Source organism: Ixodes scapularis, unplaced genomic scaffold (genome assembly GCF_016920785.2).
Source record: "Ixodes scapularis isolate PalLabHiFi unplaced genomic scaffold, ASM1692078v2 PGA_scaffold9__187_contigs__length_104089568, whole genome shotgun sequence".
Taxonomy (NCBI): Eukaryota; Metazoa; Arthropoda; class Arachnida; order Ixodida; family Ixodidae; genus Ixodes; species Ixodes scapularis.
The window spans coordinates 100,919,169-100,945,756 of NW_024609884.1; the positions used below are offsets into that span (position 1 = coordinate 100,919,169).

Consider the following 26,588-nt stretch of genomic DNA (forward strand, 5'->3'; position numbering starts at 1 on the left):
GGTGCGTTGTCGTACTGCCAGCACAAAAGTCGCTCAGCCACCAAATAGGCCAACACGTGTTGCTCAACACAATTTGTTGCTTCTTTCCGTTGCCGGAAGGTGTCACACCGAATCGAGAATTTCGCTTTTGTTTATTTTGTATTTATTTTGGGCAAGAGAGTGAACTGCCAACAATTTTACCGGCGGTTGACGGACATGCTTGGTATTGTGATCGCCGTTTTTCTTGGCAGACAGGGACGGAAAAGCGATGACATGTGCCATAGCTTCCTCTATGTGCATATTATCTTCGCCAGCGAACCATGGTTCGGACAGCTCAACGGCACCCCAGAAGATAAGCCATAATGTATTCAAAAGCGACGTTTCGGGGGCTAATCTGCTCACCACCGGGCTGACAGTTCGGTGGAATCGTCATGCTCGTTTGACCGGTGAATTTTCTGTCTTGCACCACGTGATCACAACCGCAGAGAAAGGTGTGAGGTGATAAAAACCAGGCGACTAATTGGTTCGGCGAGCACGTAGCTTCCATCACGCTGTCAGCTTAGCGGTGAACAGGGGTGGGTTGCTGAAGGTCGCCAAAGCCAACAGGATCTAGCTTCGTTGCTCGAGGGAGTGCCAGGGCTCGCTCGTCCGAGTGGTGGATCGGAACAATGCTTGACCTCCTCTCCCTTTGGGTTTGAAGCTCTAGAAAGAAGTACCTCCCTCCCTTTCCTCTTAGCCATCACTTGTAACATGTCAGCGGACGTGAGCACATGAACGGTTGGAGACGTCTGCAGGTGGCCTTTTGAAAACGAACTGCAATCGGCCTGTTCATCATTTCAAGGTAAAACTTCTTCTTAAGCAGGCAATATTTGTAATTTCTCTTAAAATTGCTATAAGTACCGTAGCGCTCAATATGGCCAGAAATTGTTTGATGCATAGGCAGAATAAGTAGGACAGGGGGCGGCCTCTTATTAATTAAGCTACTTGTCGTTTAAAATTTGTTTTTATGCTATTTTTTGCTTGGAGTTGTCCAAACAAGCACGTTGGAAAAAAACATTATTTTGATACTCTCGTGCGTCGAACTGCACAAGAGAAAAACGTTTTTGCAGCGAACACTGATCTCATTATTACAATACTGACTTTATATAATCTGACAAAATACTGAGTTCAGGCTTTCCGCCAGAAAGATCTCAAGAACATAACTCCGAATTTACAGCGCGAATGAAATGATCAATGATATCTCTTCGTAAATGTAAAAAAATTATGTTACCGGGCTTTAATTAGCTAATGTATCCGTATTTATAGCCGCAATAAACGCGAGGGAATATGTGCTGTAAACGTTTCCGTTTTTGACCGGACATGACACTCCGAGAGCCAATCACTGCAGTTTACGGCACCGCTCAACTAATGACGATGCCGAACATTTGGTTAGACCCAAAGATGCAGTCTGCGCTGTGACATTAAGGAATGCAAAACGTCACGCTTGCATCGCTTAAGAGGATATCGCACCTCCCGAGCCCTATGCAATTCCAATGGCAACTTTTTAGTATTTTTCCTCAAGAACCACCGAACGGATTGGCTTGGGATTGGTTTTATTAGAAAGATAATAAAAAACTGAGTAATATTGTGGCGCTACATTTTTCGATTTGTAAGCTTAAAATGTTTTACAGGAACTTTAAGATGACTGAAAAAGCCTTTTTCTTCTCGTTCCGTGCTTCATAAACATTTAAAAATAAACCGGGACCTAAATACAAATTTAGGCTCCACAATATTCAAGACCAGGACTTTTTGAATATATCTCTTACAAGATCTTTTTTCCAGAGATTATCGTTGTAATAAATTTTAACCAAGTTTGTAGCCTATCAAAACGTCAAAAAATTCAGCTGTCAGGTGGCGCCATCGATGAGTGAGTCCGCGAAACTTGCTCTTGAAATTGTGCAATGTGTTATTGCGCCCCGGACTACTTGCATCTTCAAGGTCGTTGGGTTGACAGTCGGGATTTTGAGGAAGAGTGCCTCTCGAACCAGATTTTTTTTTTTCTTTTCCTTTTTCTTTTTTTTTTTTTCTTTTTTGTTTGGGGGGCGAAGATATTTTGCGGGTTATCGCGATAGTGAGTAATAGCCAATAGGTTGTACATCGCCCGGGCGCGTCCTTGGGAGGATGTTCCGTTCTTTGTTGGTGTTTCGGGGTCACACAAATGCAAGTAAAAAGTTTCTTGTTGTGCTTTTCTTTTTTTTTTTTTTTTTGTTTGGCGGCGGAGATATTTAGCGGGTGGGTGAGAGTCATTAGTTTTCAATCGCCAAAGCGCGTTATTGGGAGGTTGTTTCAATCTTTGTTGGCATTTTGGGTCAAGAAAAGCGGAGTGAAAGATTTCACGCTTCAAGCGGTTCTTGCATGAGGACTGAAGTTAGCAAATGCAGGCAGACAAAAGCTACCGAAGGGTCAAAGAGTAGATACTGTCTTACCACTTCTTTCTGTTCGAAATAGGATAGGTGATTTGATCTGGCGATTTCAAATATTCTGCAGAGATGCATTTAAAATGTTTACTTATTTTAAATGTGGAAGAGACATACGTGAGTTCGTCGACATTCGCTTCGCATGTCACCTTGTGGAGGCGGATTTCTACCCAAATAAAACAAACATTGCGAAAAAAATTCAGTGAAGCTAAAACAGAACAAGCATTTTGGAAGTAGGCGTGACACGTTGCAATTTGGAAGTTGTGAAAGTCGCGCTGAAGATTCTTTGTTTGACTCGAACCAACACACTCTTGATTCAGTATTTTATGAAACAGAGGCAAATGTATTAGACTAGAACCCGCAAGCCTTTTATTATGGTGTTCGTCGATTGCACTGTCTTGGCTGCGATGAGCCCTTGGTCGGCTGTTACTATTGAGCGGTGGACAAAAAATCTCACCGGAGAACGGGCGGCGGAGAAAAGCTCACCGGAGAGAAGCTCACCAATGAAATGCTCACTGCAAACTCGACAAATGCAAAGAAAAGCTCATTTACGAAATATTTTATTACTGTTCGCACTGCGGTGTTTATATTTATAACTCACGTCCGCACTTTGCTCAGCGCTCGCGCGCTTTTTGCGCGTTCGCATATTTGTAAAACCAAGTGTTCTCGTTCAGCCCCAGAAGAACAACTTACTTTCTAAGAAAACGGGGAAGAGGCAGACGAATCTACAGTTTTGCAGAATGCGAACACATGAAAAAGTGGGGAACGCTTTTTTTTTTATAACTTTTACGTGGAGACAGGACATAGCCTCAAAGTTGTGTACTACGAAAAGCAACAATGTGACCCCCGTCTCGGCACCCGACGACTCCTGGCCCCCAAAAAGTATCAAGTTCGTCTTAGGCCTCATAACCGAAGGAAGTCATTGTTTACTACAAAGCAAAAGAGAAACAGAACATAATATTACCGCGTGCGCGGCTTGCCAACTAGGCAGCGCGCCCGTGGCCTAACGGTTACCGTACTTATCTTCCACGCAAATAGCCGAGGTTCGATGCCTGGCCGCGGATACACCTTTTTTTATTGTTTCTGTATGTTGCGTTCTGGTGAATTCCAGAACCCTGTTGCTTATTCAAGGTTAGAACGTCCTGTGCGCCGAACCTTCTACGCCAGTTGTTCCAGAAGCCCACGCGTGTACGTAACGAGCTCCGCGTGGAGAGCCGGAGTCAATCCCGATCCTGCTGTTTCGCCGATATCGACGCCTGCGACGCCAACTTTCTGTTTTCTTCTAAATTGGGTGAATCTAGGAACCGAAATAAGGTATTTTCTGCTGAAACAAGGACTATACCCGTCGGTGCACCGATCTTGTGTTTTTAAACTTGAATCGGTCATAGTATGCGACGAAGACCACCGCTGAGGTGGCCGCAGTACATGGCTCACTGATACGCAGACATTCGACTTTATCTCAGTTTCGCTTGACATAGAATTGGCTCATTTCGAAAAAAAAAATATTTATAATTTTGTAAAAACTATAATCACATGACCCAAAAATCAACCAGCGCACTTTCATTCTTTTACTATGTGCAACAGCGTTTACTTATTTGAGTGATTTGCGGTGACGGGGCTTTGTCCAGGTGAACAAAACAAAACAAGAACGAATGCGGTGCTCGGTAAAACATGCTAGAGCCTTAGTGGCTCTAGCATGTGATTAATCGGAACACGTAATCATGGAAGTTATTGTTTTAATATTTTTTTAAAGCATAGCTTTGTGACTCTAGAACTACGCTTTTGATCAGTACGCATATAAGACACAACACTATCTAAACTTGTGGTTATTAATTTTTTTGGCATTTCGGCAGTACAACATAGTTCTGATACCGTGCCACTTCGAAAATGCACACCGATTTAGGAATCGGGGTGACCGTTGAAATCCGGTGCTCTAGAAAAAACGTTGGGACTCTAATCGCTGCTGATGGTATCAGGAACTGGTTCATTTCGTTTCTTTTTTCACACAAGGAGATCAAACACTTTTTAGAGTAAGTAGCTTTATTTTTCTAAGCACTGCTTCGCAGTAATGAAAAGAAGGCTCCGAGGGGCTGCTATTTAGGACGCAACGCCATTCTGACTTGCGGTAGACTATTTCGCAAGATTATGACACGACACATGGCGCATTTCGTTTTGTAATGATGATATCAACAGTCTACATATTATATGAAAATTGTATCGTACGAAAAATCTCGGAGCGCGAAGAACCGAGCCAAATGAATCCAAAGTATCAGGCAGCTAAATGAGGCGTTCTCTAACCGCGTTTTTTTTTTTTTTTCTTCCTAATCCGGTAAGAATAGGACAAAGGGCCCCCTTGGCGATGTCCTCGGAGGCCCACAACACTCCCCGCTATCCTCTTTTCGAACGGACAAAAAACAAAGCCATTCTCGCAGCTCGCAGGGTGGTGGGTCGGGATGGGTGGGGTGGGGGGCTTTCAGGGGTCAAGCCGTCTGCTGAGAACCGGAACAAAAAGTCGAGCTTTTTCTTTATTTTTATTTGGAAGAAGCACTATATCGCGTAAGTAGTTGAGTGGAAAGGCGTCCTCCCCAGAGCCATCTGGATTCTGAAAAAGTTCCTATCGGAGATGAAATTCTACTGAGATATCCTCTTAATGTAACAGCGCAGACTGCATTCCTTGGTCGAAACGTATGTTCCGCGTCGCCATTCGCTGAGCGGACTTCGCAGGTTCCGACGATTGGCTCTCGGAGTGTTGTGCGGAAATCAACAGGCGCGAACTTTTTGCGCATTTTGTGTTTGCACAAATATGGATGTATGTTTGATGAAAAGAACTGTTTTACTTGGTCCTATATCCAGTGCCGCAACTATTATGTCAATAGCTTACATGCGTAGACGGCGCATAAACGTAACAAATTGTTTTTCTTCTAGGGATTCGTTGATACTGACAAATGTGAAGACGCCGTGAGCGTTCGCCGTCATGTCTTGCTCACGAAAGAAGAGATAACTACAGTGCCCCTGAACGTCGACCTGATACAAGACCGCATGATGCGGACGTTTCAGTATTGCCAAGAATTGATCCTCAGCGAGGCTGGAGTCCGCACAGTCCTTGAGGAATTTCTGGCAATGACGATTCCCGGAATGGTAATTCAACATTGTCTTCTTTATATTTAGTCTTAAAGTTTTGAGATTTTTACAGGTCATCAAGACTTCAAAAGTTTCTTACTACCCGTTTTATCGCCTGTGAATGAGATAAGGGCTTTTGATACGTGCTAAATGATAAAATTTTACCTCGTAATAAGGCTAGGCAATGAATTAATTAACATTACGATTAATTAACTATCGTTTTACTCTCAATCAAGTGAGTTTAATCGGCATATTGGTTGAATTACCAATATGCAGTTAAATTATTATATATTATAGTCGAATACGAAAAGTCTTATAAACAAAAAAGTAAGAATACTCATTTATTCTTTTTGTGTGGTTATAACACAATTGCTTCTGATGGCTACTTAAGTGTTTTATGATTATTATCTAGAGTGGTTTTGAAGTTTAAATGATAACGTACAAATATTTTATTTTAAAGGTTTGCCATGTTTTCTTGTGTATGAGGCACAATGGCAAGTTGCTATTTGAACTTGTTATTGTACAAATATGTACAGATATTTTATTTTAAATGTTTGCCATGCCTTACTTCTGTACGAGGCACAGTGACAAGTTGCTATGTAATACCCATTATAAGACGTAGTAAAAACTTGTCAAATAAAAAATCGGTTGTTTTAGGCCTTTTCTGAGATACAATATCACGCCTGGAGATCAACCCATAAATTGATTAACTAATCAATATAAAAGGAAACATAAATCGAAATTATTTTAATTGACGCGCAGCCCTACTCCACTCTAGTGACAGTGAGTGGTCATTTGAGGAAGAAGGGTCCCCCTTCGAAACGTCGCGGTTTATGTATGAATTATACATGTTCAATTAAATCGTCCAAGTTTGTTTGACCCTTCGGTGGCATCTACTTTTATATATATATATATATATATATATATATGTATATGCGCGTGTGTGTGTGTAAGCAATCCGCGTGTGCAAATCTATAGCGCATAAATGTACTTTTGTAAACCAGCAACACTCTCCATTCGTTGTTTATTTTTCAGTTACTACAAGACGTTAAACTGCCGTTCGGCAAAGACATTCGGAGGACATGAGAGCCAAGATGGAGGCATTTACAGCTTCTACACTGGCGTTGCTCAAAGGAAAAAAACGTCACTCTGAACCTCGAAGAGCTGCTTGAAGGTATACTTTAGTCGGTGGTTTTGTAATCTATCACAAGCTTCAGACTGCGACGGCGCAGAGGTTTACCTTTGTCCACCATAAATATGCTGGGTTAACTTACTACCTCATTACGAACTGATGACCGCTTATCGGCGCCATTCGTTTGAAACAGGGTGAACTTATACTCGGAAACAACTTTCTGTGACGTTTCTGAAGTGAAGAGTGCGTGTGCATAGCCTTGATTGGCGCTCAAGATGCGCGGGCGTTTTTAACTCCGACTACATTGCCAAAAAAAGTTGCCCAAGTCACCCCCGAGTATAGTGCATTGTCACAGATGGTAATGCAAGCTTCTCAGGGTTATATTTCCAATATACGAGCCAGTAATATAAAACAAATCCTTGCTTTATTTTCTGAAAATAATTTAAAGGAAATATAAGCGACTAAAGTCAATGACAGGTTAAGAAAAATCTGAAAGAAGAAAGCCGACAGACGCTTGGAATAGAGAGAAGGTTTCTCCTCTCCCCTACAAGCTTCTGTCCGCTTCCTCCTCTCCAGCTCGTAGATTTTTTCTAACCTTTTACTGACTATATGGCAAGAAGGATGTAATATGGGTAGAACTAACGTTTCTTGAAACATGCTTAAAATTCCTGTGAATCTACTTTCCCGCAGAACGCTCGAGAAGCCAATCACACCAATTCATGAAGATAGCTCGGCGAATAAAAAGGCCAAAGCATGTTTAGACATATAAATGAAGCGAGAGATGTCACTGAGTATGACGTTCCACGTGCTGGCTTCATGCTCAGTGTCACGTGAAAGACTTCATTTTTAAGTCGCAACGTATTTTCAGCTGGTCGCGTTCTCTAGATCGCACTGATTGACCCACTAAATATTTTAAAGGAAATCACATCTGCGGGTATGTTTTAGAGCGTAAGGCTAAACGAGAAATAAAATGCTTAGTGAAACCTATACAATTATAATTGATCTAAAAGCGTCGCGAATGAGGAACTCGCAGCATAATTATACAGAGGAAAATGCATGTGTTTATATTCTTGCTTTCTTGTTGTAGGAAGTCCGGACACTGATGCCACTGATCCATCTCCAGGAAAATAAATTTGACATCGTTTTGGACGGTGTCCTGACAGTGAGCGGCATCAGAACGACAGTAGAAGCTGTGTGCATGTTGCTGGCAGTGATAACCGTCTCGTCTTAAAACTGTTTCAAATTTTGTTAGTTTTCTTACTGCGAACAGAAGAATCAATTTTTGCGACCCTAATAAAGTATATGAATGGACATGATCTTTACTTTTCTGCCTGTCACTTAGTTAATTACGAACAGGAATGAAGTGTCTTGATGCTGGCCAGACTGATGTTTGTCAACCTTTCGAAAAGGCCCAGTGCTAGTGATTAATGGACAATCTAAAGACATTTTGTTTGGTAGAAAAAAATTCACCTTGTGGAGCAAGAAATACAAAATACGATTTACTAAAAACTAACTAGGAATGTAAAAAAAAAACGATTTGTCATAAAAAAGGGTTAGAAGTACAAAATATGGTTTACTAAATTAATGCTAACATAATGTACCAAGTCGGGATTTATTGAAAGGACCAAGGAGGGTTCCGAATAAAACATGAAATAGGGTTCGTAAAGAAAAACCAAAGAAGAATCCGTAAAGAACCTCGAAATAAGGTTCATTAAGAGCACGAAGAAGGGTTCTGGAAAGAACCCAAATAGGGTTCATTAAGAAGAACCAATAAACGATACGAAAAGAACCCCGAAATAGGGTTTATTAAGAGCACCAAAAACGGTTCTAGAAAGAACCCGAAATAGGGTTCATTAAGAGCACCAAAAAGGGTTCGGGAAAGAACCCAAAATAGGGTTGATTAGGAAGAACCCAAAAAGGATCCGAGAAGAACCCCAAAATAGGGTTCGCTAAATAGAACCCAGAAGCGTTCTGAAAAGAACCAAAAATAGGGTTCATTAGGAAGAACCAATAAACGATCCGAAAAGAACCCCGAAATAGGGTTCATTAGAAAGAACCCTTTTTGTGGGTTCTTTTCTGCACCTTTAAGGGTGCCGCCCATTGGACAAGCGAAAGAACCCTAAAAGGTGCTAGTTGGCACGTTTTTTTTTTTAGAGTGTGGCACATTAAACAAATTCGCCAGTTTCGTCCGAGTTCCGTCAGCACTTTCAGCCGTGCTGGGCTGAGTCTCGCCGATCTCCAAGACAAGCGAAATATCATCCGTCCTCCTGGCGAACATTCCGTTTGCCTTCGGGGACTAAATCATGCAGATGCACCCTGTCTGAGGGGGACTAGTGGATGCTTTTGCTCGCGCACGCCTATCGGTTAGTCCCAGTCAAGCGCAGTTAGTGCCCAGCTTTTGCGCACGGTACCTAGCTTGAACCAGATGGTCCTTACGGGGTCAACTGGAAGTTCAGAGGACCAAATGCTGCCGTTAGTCCCTTGAAACTTTTTGCTTAGAGTGTACGTCCGCAGCCCACGAGTTTCGATCGTTTCATGCATCTTACTACGCTGTGATAGCTAATGGCGCGAGCGTGTGACTTGTTATCTAGCGCATCAGTTGCACGTGTTCTCGCTCATAACAGACGTTAGATAAAGCTACATGTAACTTTTGCAGCATTGTTCACTATGCACAAAACGGGGTACAGCAGCCTCGAGCAGCGCGCTCGCACAAGCGAGGTAAAAAAGCAGATGCTGTGCAAAAGAGGCTGGAGATAACACTTGCCTGTACATCTCCGTCATGTTTTTGATCTTCGTAGTCACCTGACTGCGGCTCTTTATGGTGTCCAGGCGCTCAAGGGGCAGCAGCCCCATTGTGTCGTACACGCCGGCGATCCGTTTTTGGCGCCGGAGATCTTGTCCTTTCACACTTGAATAAGGGCGCGGTCTCCCCCTCGGCAGGATTGATCCTAGCTTCCTTAGCTTTTGATGTGTTTGTGTCGAGAATTCTAGCATTTCTGTCAGCCATCTTCTTAAACGAGGTTTGAGAAACGCGCATGATCGCGTCAACTGCGAGATTATACCAAATTATTGCTCGCTCGCGGAGACTGAACACACCAATAAATTGTATGATCCGGTAAATACAGTCTGCACGCTATTTCTTCTCACGTTTTAATTATTATGTATAGCAGCAATTTCGTTCATGTCCACAGCGCATACTGTCGAACGAACTCCTTTAAGTTGGTACAAGCCTTTAGCGAGCTCCTTTCCCTAAAATGGCAATTTAGGGAAAGGGTATTTACGGCGTAATGAGACATGAACTCCTCTTTTGGGGAGAAGGTCTTTTCTGCTAAAGGAGCTTAGGCTGTCTATCTGAGAGGGGTACGTAATGCCACGCTTTGTTCGCAAAGCGAACATACCGCCACTGGCATCGCACAACACGCTGCCAGTGCAAAAGGGCCCTCGATCACGTGTTCACCTTCATGTTGATCGCGACTGAACAGATCTGTACAAAACAAATTTAGTAATTTCACGCGCATTTTTGGGGATATAAAATTCAATACAAAATTTGGTTTCTCTACGCTCATTTCTAACTGCTGTACGCTGCGGTCTAAATTGCTCTAAGTAAAAACCTTGCTCCCACCCGTTCTATTCAAAATCCGAGAGCATTTTAAATGAAACGTCAAAAATTATTAGGACGTAGTCTGCAGTGAAACACAGCAGACGAAAAGCCTTGATTTTGTTTTTGTGTATTATCATTGGATACGTTGAAAGAAGACGCAAACAAGACATGGGACGACAAGAAAACATATTTAAAAAAAAGCGGCTCGCCTAGTTAACTTCATAGTTTCTTTATTCTTTCCACGCAGCCTGACTGCAACCAACGCGCTATTTTCTTCATTTAATAGTGTGCGTTGTCGCTTCCTGTTCATAAAAATAAGGAAGGTCCTGTGCGGATGGTCTCTCCACGTGCTTTCCATGTCTGTTTCGAAAGCCGCTGCTACATTCAAACACTTTCAAATTCTGGAGGCCGTGGTTGCTCGAGGCGTGCCGAAAACTGCCTAGAATCTCAGGAGTAGCCCGGTGCATTTCGCTTGAACATGAAATTGCCTTTGACTTTGCTGCGCCTCTCAAGGAACACGTGCAGGTTTGTCTCACTGCGACCAGCACCAAGTTTAGACCGTCCACTAATCACGATTAGCTTTTCGGTTATTTTAGAAAACCTTGCACAGTGCCCCTTGTTCTCAAGCACACTTTTATGGCCATTTGAAAAATCTAGCACGTAAACGAGGTTTCAGGGTGTATTTCAGGTGTCTGCGCGCAGTGTCGGTTTGTTAGCTTAGTGGCCCTCAATATGGAACTCTTTGATCGAGCCAAGTGATTGGCAATAAAAGCAGAGCGATAATTAGATGTAGAAGCGTCAGCTCTAGCCAGAAAAAAAAAAGCCATCAACGTTGTTTTTTTTTTTGTTTTTTTTTTTTTGTTGTTGTTTTTGTTTTTTTTTTGTTTTTTATTCGTCTTTTAGAATTTCACGGTCTTTGTAAAGATGAGTAGTTTGGTGAAAGATCGTGGTCTGCGAATTCTAACGCGTACGGTAGTGTTTGGTGTAGCTCCGGCGGCTCCTAGGCGTGTGAGAAGGACAAAAACAAAGAATAATATAAGAATCTGGAGAGCTTGGCAGCCTTAAAAATGACATTGACTACTTCATAAATTGAATTCCAGATGGAGTGGTACGATGATATGAGGGGGACAAATAGAAATAAGTAATGAGAAAATATGAAACAAAGCGCCCATGCCTTGTTTGCGCTGAGTCGTGCAGTGTCGCTGTGAACTCCCAAACTTCAGGCTGTGATGATCTACTCTGCGATGTCCGCGGTCGCGAGATAAAACGGACAGAACAAGCTTCGAATTGAACCTAATCTCCTCTCAATTCCGTCCGCTTTCGGCTAGTAGTCCTCGCGTTCTATGTCCGTTGAGCTCACTACATGGACGTCCTTTATTTATTCATTTACTGAAATAACCCCACGGCGCCCGTGAGGGCATTATAGTGGGGGATGGGCAAATACAAAATGAAAATGACGCCAAAGAACACTTAATTGCTTAAACAGTCAAAACTCAAAAGGGGACTTACCCGGAGCAATTAACATGAAAACAAAAACAAACGAAAACCCAAACCAGCGCAAAGCTAGACACTGCACTCGTGAATATATAGAGACAAAGCTAACATTTGTAGGAATCACAAGTTTTAAGAATCTGACAATGCGTGATAAAATTGAGAGCTTACGTTTGTGGAGACAATCTCTTCAGGTAACATGGTCATCGCTGAACAAACCTTTCAGTTTGTTTAGCGATTGCTTAGAGTCGAACACATCTGAGTCAACGTTGATCTTGTTATAGTAGCGTTCAATTTCAATGCACTTCAGGGCCGCTGTCACTATACCAGGAGTAGACTTGGTATAGCGAACATTGCTCTCCACTCAGTGTCGACTAATCCTCGGAACGCTCTTGGTATGGGCGACTCGTCATTGCTCGTCCTCTTATGCGGGAGATAATTGAAGCAGGGCCAGCAAATTCCTGTTTATTAGGGTTCGCGGATGCGTGCTAACGTAGCCGGAACTGCGGAAGGATGGCGCAGTATTTCATCATCATCCGGCGTCTTATGAAAAGGGATGATGCGTGCACGGGATGCGATGGCTTCGGCAGCATAGATAGCGGAGGGAACGGGTGTTTACGAGCCGAGCGTCGGCAGAGTGCACGACGTGTACTATAGATCTGTATTTATGCGCATTACCTAGCGACCATTCATAGAAAGATCCGCCTTTAGGTATTTTTATCTGCGTCTTTTTCTCTGCATTACTTTACAAAGGTGATTTTACTTCCCTCCAAAATACGCATATGTAACTAAATTACATTACACATTCCCGCAGATTAAAAGTAATTAGTGTACAGGGTGATTTCAGATAAGATCGACCAAAGGGTGGCTGGTCGACATTTTTAAATCAACTGATGTTTCTATATGACATTGTCTAGTGTCTGGTATAAAGGCATCCACACTTAGTTTTGACCAGAAAAAAAATTTGGAGACAAGAAAAATCGTAAGGCAGGGAGAGGTGGACAGTTGCAATAACGCGCACTGATGGAGGGGGCAAGTTTGAAAGTGAATAATTAAAACAATAAAATTAGGAGAATTTTAAAACTTTTTACAAACAAACTATGGGTACAACTTGCTTGTAATATAAAGTAATAATATTTATTAAAAATGTATTTAGTTTTCTAAAAATTGCCAAACACGCCTGCTCGAACGACAAATGGCAAACTTTGGAAATCTGTATCTCATGAAATAATTTAATCATTATTACATAACTTGCAGACATTATTTTACTAATATATGGCTATTATTGAAAAAATAAATAAGGTATCTGAGTGACACAATAGTTACAATACCTTTAGGCAAACATGGGGAAAAAATCAAACAAAGAAAAATTCCAATGCGAATAAAAAAAAAACACCACCTTCGATTTTTTTTTAATTTGGGTACCCTGTTATACTCTATTTCGGCATTCATTTCTATTAAAAACATGTTGCATCATTGCACTGTGAAAGAAGAAACAACTCCCCAAAGCAGGGTCCTTTTTCAAAGCCTACACTTAGCAGTGTCCTATACAAGAAGTGACTCTGAGTTCCAGTTTCATGAAACTTGCACAAATCTTTTATATACATTTATTCAGATGAGGTCATTGATAAAAAGAGCGATCGGTCACACAGTAAAAGGGAGGAGAAACTATATACAGCATTTTACATAAGCGTACAAAGTGGTATCATATTAGAGACTAATGATTTGAGAAAAGATGATGCAGTGTGAAGTTGTACCTTCCGGTATATTTTACATCTAGAGTAAAATAAATAACTTTACTTCCACACACAAAAACAAAGATATAATAGTAAGATATTTAGGTTGGCTGTGTATTTACGATTACAAACAATTTCAGGTGACGGGTGCCATAGTGCCTAACTGGAGCAGCTTCGATGCTCTCGGTGTATGAATGAATCGTGGCAAGCCGATATATTTTATCCTGCTCGAGGATAACATTTTGGGATTTTTTTTATAGTGATCAGATAAAAATTATTAGTAACCACCAACAAAAACAGTAGGTTAAATACCCCGTGAAGAAAAATGTGATAAATAAGATGTCCCTGCATTCAAAATGAGCAGTCCTTGGGAAATCAAATTCGGCACTTTACGCTAAGGTTTTCCTCGCTGTACCCATTTAATAAAGTTGCTTCCAAGCAGATCCGACTGTCCGTGATACATATACGTCACAGGTCCCTTCTGTTGATGACTTGCTGAGCCGCCACGCGTGCCAAGACTGAATGCCAGGGAAGGCGCGCACCGTCAGCCACTCTTCTTTTCTTTGTTCACGATACCGAACAACCTCATTTTCGTCCAGATATACAAGATGCACGCCTTTCAGTTTCTTTGATAGAACGCTCATCATTGTCCTGGCCGTCTGAATTGCGCTTACTGAACGTTCTCTCAGGTTGTTCAGCGTGGCCTGGTGCTTCACGAGTCCGCCAACTCCGTCACATGCATTTTTCCCATGTCCAGATGCAGAAAATAACCACTGGGCTTGTGGGCAATCGTCCTTTGCAAATTGGTGAAGCTGGTAGCGATTCTTGAAATGACTGGCGGCGCCGTCACTTACGTACGTCACGTACGAGTATACCGCAACGTTGTCTTCAACCCACTCCTTCACTTTTTCTAGAGCCATGCAAGCGTGAGCGGCGTCGTGACACAGGTCCTCACTGATGATGGCAAAGCTGTTTGTAGATTTTCTTGTCGTCACTACACATGTAAATATCGAAACTTGTTTTTTTTTTTCCAGTGATATGCTTGCACTTCGTCAGGAAGCACGATGGTCCAGTTTTCAGCAAAGTCAAAATGGAAGACAATGCTCCCGCGTTGCATGCACTGTTTTTCATCGTAGATCGCTTTATTTTGCGTTTGCCGGATATGGTTGTGAAGTACCCAACTTCCAACCGTCACTTGGATGACTTTTAGGAGTGTGAGTGAGTGAAACATGTCTTTAATATGGAAAGGAGGATCGCCTGCTTTGGCCGAGTAGGTCTTAAGCAGGAGGGGTAGGGTTATTTTGGGTTGGGGGGGGGGGGGGGGGGAGTATGATGATGAATAGGTGAGGTTATATGAGGTTATGTGTCCCTGATTTTCTGATGTAATCCATCAGGGAGTCGAGGAGCGCTTTGCGGTGTTGTGGCGAGCCTCTGGGTAAGTCTCAGGTTCTAAAGTTTTTTTCACAAGGTCGCCGGACTCCCATGTTGCAAGCACAATCTCTTCATCCTCCGGGATATCAAGTTCCTGGAGTGTAAGAAACTGGCCTTTTGGGCAGTGATCACAGTCTCCTTGAAGGCACAGTTCTGTTGCTGGGTCGCACAGAAATGCCGAGTTCATTTCACCAGTGTTGAATGTTGAGCCTGTAACGTTCTCTAGAGCGGCAATACAAAGATAATAATTGGCGCAGCGCACACAAACGCACACTTCCTGGTGTGGAATACATTGGACCCATCTAGGGCGCAACGAATAAAATTTCGTTAGCCCAACGCCGGAATCGGGATGCTTGTCTTTGTATATACGGAAGGCCTCTCGTATTGAGCGTGTCATGAAGCGCTTTGGCACGAACGTTTTCTCTCCGTTGAGCATGACAGAGATGACGTCCTTCTGGTTGGGACTTTGGCGCGAACATTGTAGCTCGTCTTTCGTGAAGTACTCTAGGGCAGCAGACAGGTTCTCAGGGCTCACCTTGCACCTCGTGTAAGGATCCGGCTCATACCACACTCCATGCTTTTCCTTGAGTTTTCGGGATTTACTGATGAGGTACATTGAGGCCTGTGGAATCATCTTTTGAACCTCATTCTTCGTCAGTGTTGACGGCAGGAGTGTAAGCAGTTGACAACGTTCCCGGAGAGAGGTGGCGGTTTCAAAGGCCTGCCGAAAGTTGTCCACCCACTCAGTGCATGTGGAGCATGTTGGTTCGGACGACCCCGATGGTGCGTCCCTGTCGTACGCAATACGTAGCCTTGAGCGTATATTCTTGACAGCAACCTGCTCCAGTTCTGTCTGCTTTCTCTTGACATAGGCAGGCCTGTCCCGACTTCTTCCGACGCTTGGTTGTCTCAGCGGCGACACATCTGTAGGTAGTATGCTGCGATTTAGATCTTCAATTGCTTCTTCAGCTGGCACAAATATGTCAGGGCACTGCTCTGAGCTTCGCATCGAGATCTCCTTAGTGATGTGCATGAAGCAATGGTAGCACAGGTAGTCCGTCGCACTCACTTTGGTGGAACAGTCAGGCGGAAGAATTTGCTTCAACGAGTTTAGGTCCAACTCGCCAACACTTCGAAAATTCCGCTGCTTTGGTATAGTCTTTTTGTGTTTGCAAAAGTAATCTGCACAAAACACTCGTTCGGAGCTCCAGGACGTCTTCATAATGTATACATAAATAATAGAAATTAAACCCCAACTGATGGCATATAATTGCCAAGTGAAAGAACTACTGGGTGCACAAGTGACAAGTCCGAGGCTGAGGAGCTCACTCACTGCAAACGTACATTTGAAAAGAGAGGTCACAACTGAGGCTGTCGGCAAAGCTTGATCCACGTCAAAGGAAGAAAGAGGGAAAGTCTCCAGACAAAAAAATTGTGGTCAGCGGCCTTCGAAAAAGACTTTCCGGAATCGCACTGTCGTCCCTCTGTTGTTTAATGACAACCGCAAGGTTTAACCCAATACTAACTGTTTATTATTCTAAATCTACAACTTAAGCTTCGTTAAACACAGAAGAGTTCTTTTTGCGTGGCGTCTTTCGTGGCGTTCGTTTTCGATCTCTCTTGTTCCCACACCGGGCTGTGGCTGTTGCTCGCGTCTTCCTTCTCTCTCCTCTCACCGACGTTTCAAATTCCGCTTCTTTCCCGGTCCGCTTTTCGCACCCCCAGATGGTTGGTGGCAGCGGCAGGCATCTCGCCTTGCTCAAGTTCGCCCGAGCTGGTGTAAACATGACGTGAGGCCGCGGGCAAAGCTCAGTCCGTCAGGTGCCAGTCGAGGTTACCCGAGCATCCACGTGCTTTCTTCGTGCTCGGTGTTTTCTCTTTGTGTGTGCTTATTTTTCGTCTTGTCTGTTTACGTTCTTACGCTGCGCCGTACCACGTGAGATTTATCGCCTCTCGTTGTCGGTTTTTCTGTTTCTTGCCCTCTCGAGCTCCGAGTCAGAGTTCAAACTTACAACAATCTCCCCCGGAATGAGCGGGCACGGTCATTCTTTTAACTCCAACGGGTATAGATGTTGAATGGGCCGGCGAAGCCTTCCTCCCCCGGGTAGGATCAGCTTACATGCTCTTGCTCTGCCGTCCCTTCCTTGAATGGTCTCCTCTATTCTGCAGGTTTTCCGCATGTGTCTTGGTAGACGGTCTTCCTTTAGAAGAACTAGGTCACCAGCTTGGAGTCCCGATGAGGCAGTCGGTTTTACCAGGTGCGCTGACCTTAGTTCGAGCAGATACTCACGCCGCCACCGTCTCCAGAAATTGTCCACCACCGCAGTGCGGTATTTCCATCTTCGAGCAAGCTGATCTCCAGCTGGTAGCGCTTCCGTTGGTAGTCGATGAGGCGGAAGGCTCGTTAGTTTCCTCCGCACTAGGAAGTGAGCTGGGGAGAGCACCCCTGGTTCCTCGGGATTTGCGTACACGTACGTCAGAGGGCGAGAATTTATGACGGCCTCGACCTCGGCCAGTACAGTCGTTAGTTCCTCAAAATCCAGGCTGCTGCGTCCCAACGCCTTGCGCAGAGACACCTTGACGGATCGCACCATTCTTTTCCAAAATCCGCCCCACCATGCGGCCCTCTCGACGATAAATTGCCAACGGATTCTGTGATTCGAGAAGTATGCCTGCACTTCTTCAGACCGGATGGCACGGAAGATTAGATCAAGGTCTTTCGACGTTCGTTTGAATGTTAAAGCGTTGTCCGAATACACTGTCGTGCTGATCCCGCGTCGTGCGACAAAACGCTTGAAATCCAACAAAAATGTGGCGGAGGAGAGGTCACTCACCAACTCCAGGTGGACCGCCCGTGTAACAGCGCACGTGAATAAAGCGATGTAGCACTTGCTGCTTCCTTTCCGTTGACGGCAGATCAAAGGTCCTGCGAAGTCTACCCCCGTTATGCTGAAAGGGTCGCTTCTTGTGACTCGGTCCGCCGGTAAGGGAGCCATTGGCTCGGATGCGGGCAGGCAACTTTGTTTTCGGCAGGCGAAACACTTGTGAATTACTTTCTTTACTGCTTGTCGTCCTCTGATGATCCAGTACGATTCCCGTAGCCGTCCTAACGTGTCTCGAACCCCAGCATGGAGCAGCCGACGGTGTTCTCCAGCGATAAGAAGGGCGGTGAAAGGGTGATCGGGCGGTAAGGACGATTGGGTGCTTCACATTCTCGCTGTTGTCACTGTGCTGCAATCGTCCACCCACTCGAACCAATCCGTCGCTGTCCAGGAATGGGTTCAAATTCCTGAGAGTCGATTTCCTGTCAACTCGTTTGTCTTCACGCAAGCTCGTGATTTCTGGCACAAAAGTCTCGTTTTGTGCAATGGTAAGCCAATAAATTTCGGCTTCTATCAGTTCTTCGCTTGAGAGAGGTCCGCTTCGTTTGTCTTCGGTCTTGGCACAATTCTTCACGAAACGTTTGATCCAGGCAGTTACGCGGATCAACTTGGTTGCCGAGTTGTACCTTTCCAAGTCGAAAACTGGAAACAGAGCTGGTGCTGTTACTTGTAACACCATTGCCTTCCTTTCTTCTGCTTTGTTGTCCGCAACCTGGCAAGCATTTTCCACTTGACTTGGCCAGCCTTCTTCATTGCACAAGATCCAATTCGGTCCGCTCCACCACGTTGTGTTGTTTACGAGCTTCACTGGAAGAAGTCCGCGTGTCAATAGATCAGCTGGGTTTTCCGCTCCAGGGCAGTGTCTCCAGTCTTTTGGGTCAGTCAATGCTTGTATCTCCGAGACCCGATTAGCCACGAACTGCTTCCACCTGGTGGCAGAGCTTCGGATCCAGTGCAACGCCACCCTAGAGTCCGTCCAAAGACACGTTTTGATGTCTGATGAGCACAGTCGTTCCTGGATGAACTTCGTTAAGCGAGCGCCGATCAGTGCTCCCATTAGCTCCAATTGCGGGAGGGTGAGTCGTTTGAGGGGAGCTACCCTTGCTTTCGCCATCACGAAGGCCACGCTGCTCTCGCCGTTTGTATCTTCTGATGTGATATATGCCACAGCACCGTATGCTTTAGGGCTCGCGTCGCAGAAAACGTGGAGCGTCTTTGGTCGTTCGTTGCTGGAGTCGCTGACCATTTGTCTCGGAATCGAGATACTCTTTACACAGGGGAGTTCTTTAGACCATTTGTCCCACTCCTCTTGGAGATCCGCGGGCAGTTTATCATCCCAGTCGACGCCTCGTTCCCACAAGCTCTGGAACAGGATCTTCACACTTGTTACTGCGGGTGCCAGAAAACCCAAAGGGTCAAATATCCTTGAAGACGCTTGCAGCACAAATCGTTTGCTGTCCTTCCTTGTTCCCAGGAAGCAGATTAGAGAGTTCATGTCGAACCTGAATACGTCATTCTTGGGCTCCCATGTAATGCCTAGTACCTTTGTTGTTTCACCGAGCTCAAACACATCCTCGTGAGTGTGGTTCTTTTCTTCCAAGTCTTTCAGCAGCCCTGGCTCGTTTGTCTTCCACTTTCGAAGTCGCATTCCTGCTTTGCTTAGTATTTCCGTTGCTTCAGTGGCGAGAACCTTCGCCTCCTCTAGATTGCGGGCACCTGTCACAAGATCGTCGACGTACATGTGCTCACTCAAAATATTTGAGGTGGTGGGGTACTCATCTTTCAAGACTTCAAAATGGTGTCTGAGCGTTGCGGCTAGCAGAAATGGACTGGATGTCGCTCCGAATGGGACCCGAGTCATTCTCCACGTCACGACTGGCGGAAGTGGCTGGCCAGACTGTGGCGTTGTCTCATACCAGAGAAAACGGAGGGCGTCTCGGTCTTCTTCGGGGAGTGCGACTTGCAAAAAAGCCTTTTCAATGTCCGCTACGATGGCGACGTTGTGGGTGCGGAACTTGATCAGCAAGTCAGGCAGGTCAGGGTTCAAGTTTGGTCCACTACACAAGGTGTCGTTCAACGATGAACATCCTTCAGCTCTCGATGACGCATCGAATACCACTCGGAGTTTTGTTGTTTGACTGTCCTGTCGTATCACCGCTTGATGTGGCATGTAGTAAACCGGGTTCTTGGCCTTTTCGTTCTCTTTTACGCTTTCAGCTAACCCATTTTTGAGGTATTCACGGATCGCCTTGTCATACTCTTGCATGAGCGTGTCGTTCTTGTTGAGTCGTGCCGTTAAGGACCGAAGCCTTTTCTGCGCGATTTCTTTGTTGTCCTTAAGCGTGTCAACCTTCTCGTTCCATGGCAGTGAAACTTGGTACCGTTCGTTCTCAAACTTTACGGATTTCTTGAATTCGCTGAGCAATTCCGTCTCTGAAGTCTTCGTCACGTTGTCAGCTATTCCAATGTGCTCAAGTTCCCAGAATGATCTGAGCTGAGCCGAAATTTCCGCGTCGTTTGTATCGGACACAGTCACCCTCATCACTCCAGTTGTTGGCGAGTAGATTGTCGCAGAAGTAGAGGTAACGGGTCCTTGAAGTGTCCACCCGAGGATGGTGTCGACTGCCATCAGCTTCCCATCCAAGCGCTTGACTCCGCCGTTCACAATGTCCCAGAAGTGATCGGCTCCGATGAGAAGGCTGATTCCCTCCTCGCATGGATTGCCCCAGAGCTCCACGTCCGCGAGGTTCATATCGTCAGGCAGCCCCCGCAGTTCCTCGGAGGGGTTGTTCATGACATCTGAGCAGATGTGAGGAACCTCGAGGGCTTCTATTTTTACGCATCTTCTGTCGTATTGGCTGCGGAGCCACAGTTCCACTCGCTTGCATTTCGTTTTCGTTGCTGCGTCTCCAAACGTGAAAATCGTCAAGTCCTCCTCACCCAGTTCCTTCAGGTGAAGCCTCTTGGAAACGGTTTGGCGAATAAAAGTCCGCTGGCTTCCTCCGTCGATGAGAAGTCTAATCCGGCAACGCTCTCTTTCACCTTCTGCCCAGGCTTGAGCGGTCTGCAAAAGTACTTCCTTTCTGAGTTTGTTATCTTGAGCGTTGACTGGAGTGTCGTTCCTTCCGAAGTTGATGTTTCACCGGTGTTCGCCATTTCTTTTACCGTAGTCTTATGCTGCGGCTTGAAGTTCGGGTCGCACATGGCACTTGCGTGTCTCCCTGCACACTGCGCACACTTCAGCCACTTTGCACTTCTGCAATCCTTTGCTCGATGGTTTTTCTTGGTGCAACGATAACATCGGTTTTCAGCCTTCAGAACACGCTTGCGTTCGTCGTTGGTCATTGAGGATGTGCAGTCCGCAGTCAGATGAGCACCTGATTTGCAAAACACACAGTTTTTTTCATCCAGGCCTGCTGCTGTTGTTAGTACAGACGCAGAAGGAGGATAACGACTCTGCTGATCTCTCCTTGCACGAAAGGTTCTTTGATCCTCGGTTCGTGGCACGGAATGTCCTGACCCATATAAGCTTCTTTCTCGGCTTTCTATCTCGATTTTCAGGAAGTCCAGAAAGTCTCTCAGCTCGTTGTGCTTTGTCGCTGTTCGTGAGGCGGACCTCCGGTTGTACTCCAGGCTCAAATCTGCCGGCCCGACTTTTCGAAGAACGGTAAGGAGCATCGTTCCATAGGTATCCGATTGAACCCCCAGGGCGTCAAGACTTCGAACTCCCGTCTCCACTTCATCGTATAACGCCCTGAGTGCATTGACGTTCCTGGAGTCATGGACTGGTTTGATCTCTAGCAGTCGTGACAGATGGCTTTCGATGATCAGCTCCTGATGACCAAACCTTTCCTTCAGGAGGATGATTGCAACTTTATAGTTCTCGGCAGTAACGGCGAGTCCCTCAATTGCCGCAGCAGCTTTTCCGGTCAGGTAGCTTTTGAGGTACTTGAACTTGTCGATTTCCGAGAGAGTTTCGTTCTGGTGAATGGTACAGACAAATTGGCTCCAAAATCCTTGCCATGCTCGTATGTCCCCTTGGAATTTCGTTATCTCAAGTTTCGGGAGCTTCACTGTCGTAGTCATCCGTCTTTGATTTGCGATAGTTTTGACGGCCGTGTACTGCATCAAAGATAACCTGGCAGCGGCTTGTTCACGTTCTGTCAGCTTGTTTCGCAATCGCGTCTTCGTTACGCTGATTCTTTCATGGTAAACTTCCGCGCCTGTCATCTCCTCTTCTATCGATTCGCAGTCCACGACTGCTTCCATCTCGCGGTCCAGTTCCTTTAACGTTGATTCTCTGGACACCAGAAGTTCAAACTTTTCTTGAAGCTCACCCGTATGCGTGTCTTCCGTGGCCAGCAGAACATCGATTTCGTTCAGGAGTTTCGTTGTTGACGTTCGGACCACTGCTCTTCTGCGTCTTAGTCGGTCGATTGTAGCTTGAGTTGCCATTTTCGTTCGGGGCAGTTCGGGGGCTTCGTTGGCGGTTAATCCCGGGTTTCGGCACCAGAAAGTTTTGTTGTTTAATGACAACCGCAAGGTTTAAAACCCAATACTAACTGTTTATTATTCTAAATCTACAACTTAAGCTTCGTTAAACACAGAAGAGTTCTTTTTGCGTGGCGTCTTTCGTGGCGTTCGTTTTCGATCTCTCTTGTTCCCACACCGGGCTGTGGCTGTTGCTCGCGTCTTCCTTCTCTCTCCTCTCACCGACGTTTCAAATTCCGCTTCTTTCCCGGTCCGCTTTTCGCACCCCCAGATGGTTGATGGCGGCGGCAGGCATCTCGTCTTGCTCAAGTTCGCCCGAGCTGGTGTAAACATGACGTGAGGCCGCGGGCAAAGCTCAGTTCATCAGGTGCCAGTCGAGGTTACCCGAGCATCCACGTGCTTTCTTCGTGCTCGGTGTTTTCTCTTTGTGTGTGCTTATTTTTCGTCTTGTCTGTTTACGTTCTTACGCTGCGCCGTACCACGTGAGATTTATCGCCTCTCGTTGTCGGTTTTTCTGTTTCTTGCCCTCTCGAGCTCCGAGTCAGAGTTCAAACTTACAACACCCTCCACGCGCTGATATGAAAGCACCCGAGCTTCTACCACGTGGTTCATGACACAGCCTGAGCCATGTCGGCGACCGGTTCGCGAGGGGTTGGCGGTGGGGTTACGTTGATGGTCACTCGGATTAGCCCTTGCTGTACTGAGCTACCGCCTGCAGTGCCTTATCGCCGGCTGGTGTCAACAACGAGAACACACACACCCTGTCTACACCAAAACTACAAGCGTTCACCGCACACGCGTCGCCGCCGCTTTTAAGCTTTTGTGAAATTGCTTTATTTTGCCGCGGAGAACCGCCTTATCTTAACTACGCGCCTGAAATCCTTCCAGGCGGGCGTACACAATATCAAGCGTTTCGAGAAATGCCCGTGGAGTAGAACTATGGGAAAATTCGGAGCCCGCGATGTCGATATCGTCGCCGTTGTGTTTGTACGCCGTCGCGTACTGCAGTCCCCCGTTGGGGGAGGGGGGGGGGGGGGGCGGTCTTACTACGATAACATGGCGACAGCGTTTACACTCTATGTATTTACGCGAGGCTCGAGTATTTGGGGATAATGCTGCCGGTTGGTGTGCCCCTTTGTGCCTGATATTATCGCCCGTGACGCCAGCGAGTGAGATGGCGACAGGCATGACTGCTCAGTAAACAGGCGTCGGCGGCCATGTTTTGCTGGTTGAAGCGAACCCCCTTGTCCTTGACAGCGAGCGGGGAAATGCGAAAAAAAGATTGTATCGGCCGTTTTGCCAGAACTAGCGACGAGTGTCGTCTGCGGTTTCCGGCAACTATTTTGCCATAATCGTGAGCTTAGCGAGGAAATGATTTTTGCTAGCCACAGAACACTACCACGCAGAAAGGGAATGCTTGAACATGTTTTTGTTCTGGATATATATCAGGGATATATGAGAGAGAGAGAGAGATGAAGGTAGAGCGGAAGAGGGAATAGCATATAGTGTCGCAGGAGAATAAAGTAAACAAAGTTCCTAGTGGCCGATGGCTGCATGATCTTTTCTCGGATCACTAGTCCGTAATATGATACCTCTTTGTACACAGTAGTTTCTCCTTAATTTAAGTGTGTGAACGATTTCTTTAGTTATCATTGGCCTCATCTGAATAAAAATATATAAAAGATGTGTGTTGGTTTCATGAAACTGGAACTCAGAGTCAGTTCTTGTATAAAACACTGCTAAGTGTAGGCTTTGAAAAAGGACCCTACTTTGGGGAGTTGTATCTTCTTTCTCAATAAAATGATGCAACATGTTTTTAATGGAAATGAATGCCGAAATAGAGTATAACAGGTTACCTAAATTTAAAAAAAATCGAGGGTGGTGTTTTTTTTTTTATTCGCATCGGAATTTTTCTTTGTTTGATTTTTTTTTCATGTTTGACTAAATATATCCTAACTATTGTATCACACAGATACCTTAGTTATTTTTTAAATATTAGCTATATATTAGTAGAATAATATCTGCAAATTATATCATAATGATTAAATTATTTCATGAGATACAGACCTCCAAAGTTTGCCATTTGTCGTTCGAGCAGGCATGTTTGTCAATTTTTAGAAAAATAAATAAATTTTAAATAGATATGATTACTTTATATTACAAGCAAGCTATACCCATAGTTTGCGCCTAAAACGTATTAGAGTTCTCCTAATGTTATCGCTTTAGTTATTCACTCTCAAACGGGCCCCCTCCATCAGTGCGCGTTAATGCAACTGTCCACCACCTCATGCCTTACGATTTTTCCTGTCCCCAAGTATTTTTTCTAGTCAAAACTAAGTTTGGATTCGTTCATACCAGACACTAGACAATAGCATATAAAAACATCAGTTGATTTGAAAATGTCGACTAGCCATCCTTTGGTCGATCTTATCTGAAATCACCCTACAATACAATTTCTTTTGAAAAGTATTGAAACTTCTTCAAACTTACTTTTCAATGCTTTCAGGGAGTAAATGTTGTCCATTTTATTTAAGGCATTTTAGCATACCAATCTTCTTCCTACACCGCTACGTCCATATGAGCATCAAAGTGAACTTGTGAATTGTTTTTTCGTTTGAAAGATGAAGTGACGACGGCAGTGTTAAACATGATGATCAGCTTCTTTTGGTATTGCTGAAAACAGCCAGGTCAACGGTTTCGTTGTTCAATCAATGGTTAAGTTGATCGGTTAATGGCTGATGTGGTTCCGTCCTCCTGGTTTTGAAGAAGTCGTCGTACAATTCGGTTGGTCGAGCTATATGGCAGCTTGTTTTTACTTGAAGTCATAACGATCCGTGGAGAGATGGGCTCAACCGCTTCTATATGTAGCCTTTGAAAAACATGATCCATCGTTCCCGAACTCATCTTGCATGTGGCTCGGAAAACTCCCGAAACGTTTTCCTTCTCACTCGACTGCAGGCTTTTTCTCCCTTGGCCACAGGTCTTCGCTTTTCCGCATTTTTTTAGGTATTTTTCTAAACCACAGGAGCGAGAGGTTTCGCAAGTTGTCACGCAAGGGGGCCCAATGTTTCCCGTGCACAAACGCCGTCAGAGAAGGAAAGGGCTGACCAGCGACTCATAAGCTGTGTCCTTGCCCAAAGGACGCGCGGCAATAGCTGTGCGTTAGACGTTCCCTTACTAAACCACCAAGAAAGGGGCAGAGAGACACACGACGGGGGCCGCACGAAGAGACACTACTCGGCGCGGAGCCTGCTTTGCTCGCTTTTCATCGTTTCCGAGTACAAAAAGCATCTTGACCTGTCGACAACGAGCTTGCTAATTAAAGAATTGGGTGGATTCTTGACAAGAAATTTGAGATTAACTACCGACTTACTGTCTCAGGTTTTAGGATCTGTTCACCTTCTTAGCGGCGTGACCCTTGCATTCTAGCCCGTCCCCGATGGCGTGGCACAGTGATCCAGTCTTACCTCGAGTTCCGTGAACCGTAACGGCTAAATTATGTCTTTACTTCGGAGCTTTTTTAATTATTTTTTATCCGCTTCACCTTTTGACCCTGCATTTAATGTGTCTCGATCCCGTCTATCGCGTCACAAACTGTGCGCTGAGATGGGCCTCGGAAAAGGTAATTTAAAACTAAGGAGTAATCTTTTGAAATTACCGCCTAAAGTAAAATATTAGATTGCGAAATTACCAGCCCAAAAGAGTAATTAATTACACTGCGCATTACAGCAATAAGAAATTTAGGTACAGTGATATCATTATAATAATGTAATTACTCTCATCGCAGCTTTCTGGCAGGGTCTCTGAAGGAAGGTAGCAATCTAATAGTGCGGTTTCATCTCTATAGCTTTAACAAAAAGAACAAGGCAGCGATGCCGTCATTCTTTTACTGGACATATTACATGGCTGACGCAGTGCTATTCTATTCAACCGAATGTTCATGAAAATTAATCCAGTCGACATTGTCGACTTTACATTGCAGCTGTATTACTGGAACCACAAGAACCAGGTTCACCAATGTTCGGACGACTTTTCGGTTTTATCACTTATGACATAAAAAAGAGCTGCATTTGCTGTTTTTAGATGAACGCCATATTCCGCTGATTCAATTGAAACGAACCTCGTTCTCTCACTCAGTCCTTTGTCGTAGCAGAAGAAGACCATCTTGCTTCTCCCTGCCTTGCCAAACGCTCTGTTTTTTGGAGTCTCTTTGGCACAACGAACACGCTGAGCCTCACTGGGGCGCCTGCTTCTGTTCAACAACAATGT

General features: G+C 44.9%; 1 long non-coding RNA gene across 1 annotated transcript; it reads left to right on the forward strand.

Moving 5' to 3' along the window:
• The first annotated feature begins 645 nt into the window (after positions 1-645).
• LOC121833704 lies at positions 646-6,635 on the forward strand. The gene is made up of 3 exons (XR_006076790.1): positions 646-820; positions 5,361-5,573; positions 6,591-6,635. It is a non-coding gene; the product is annotated as an uncharacterized LOC121833704 (long non-coding RNA).
• Positions 6,636-26,588: the final 19,953 nt, after the last annotated feature.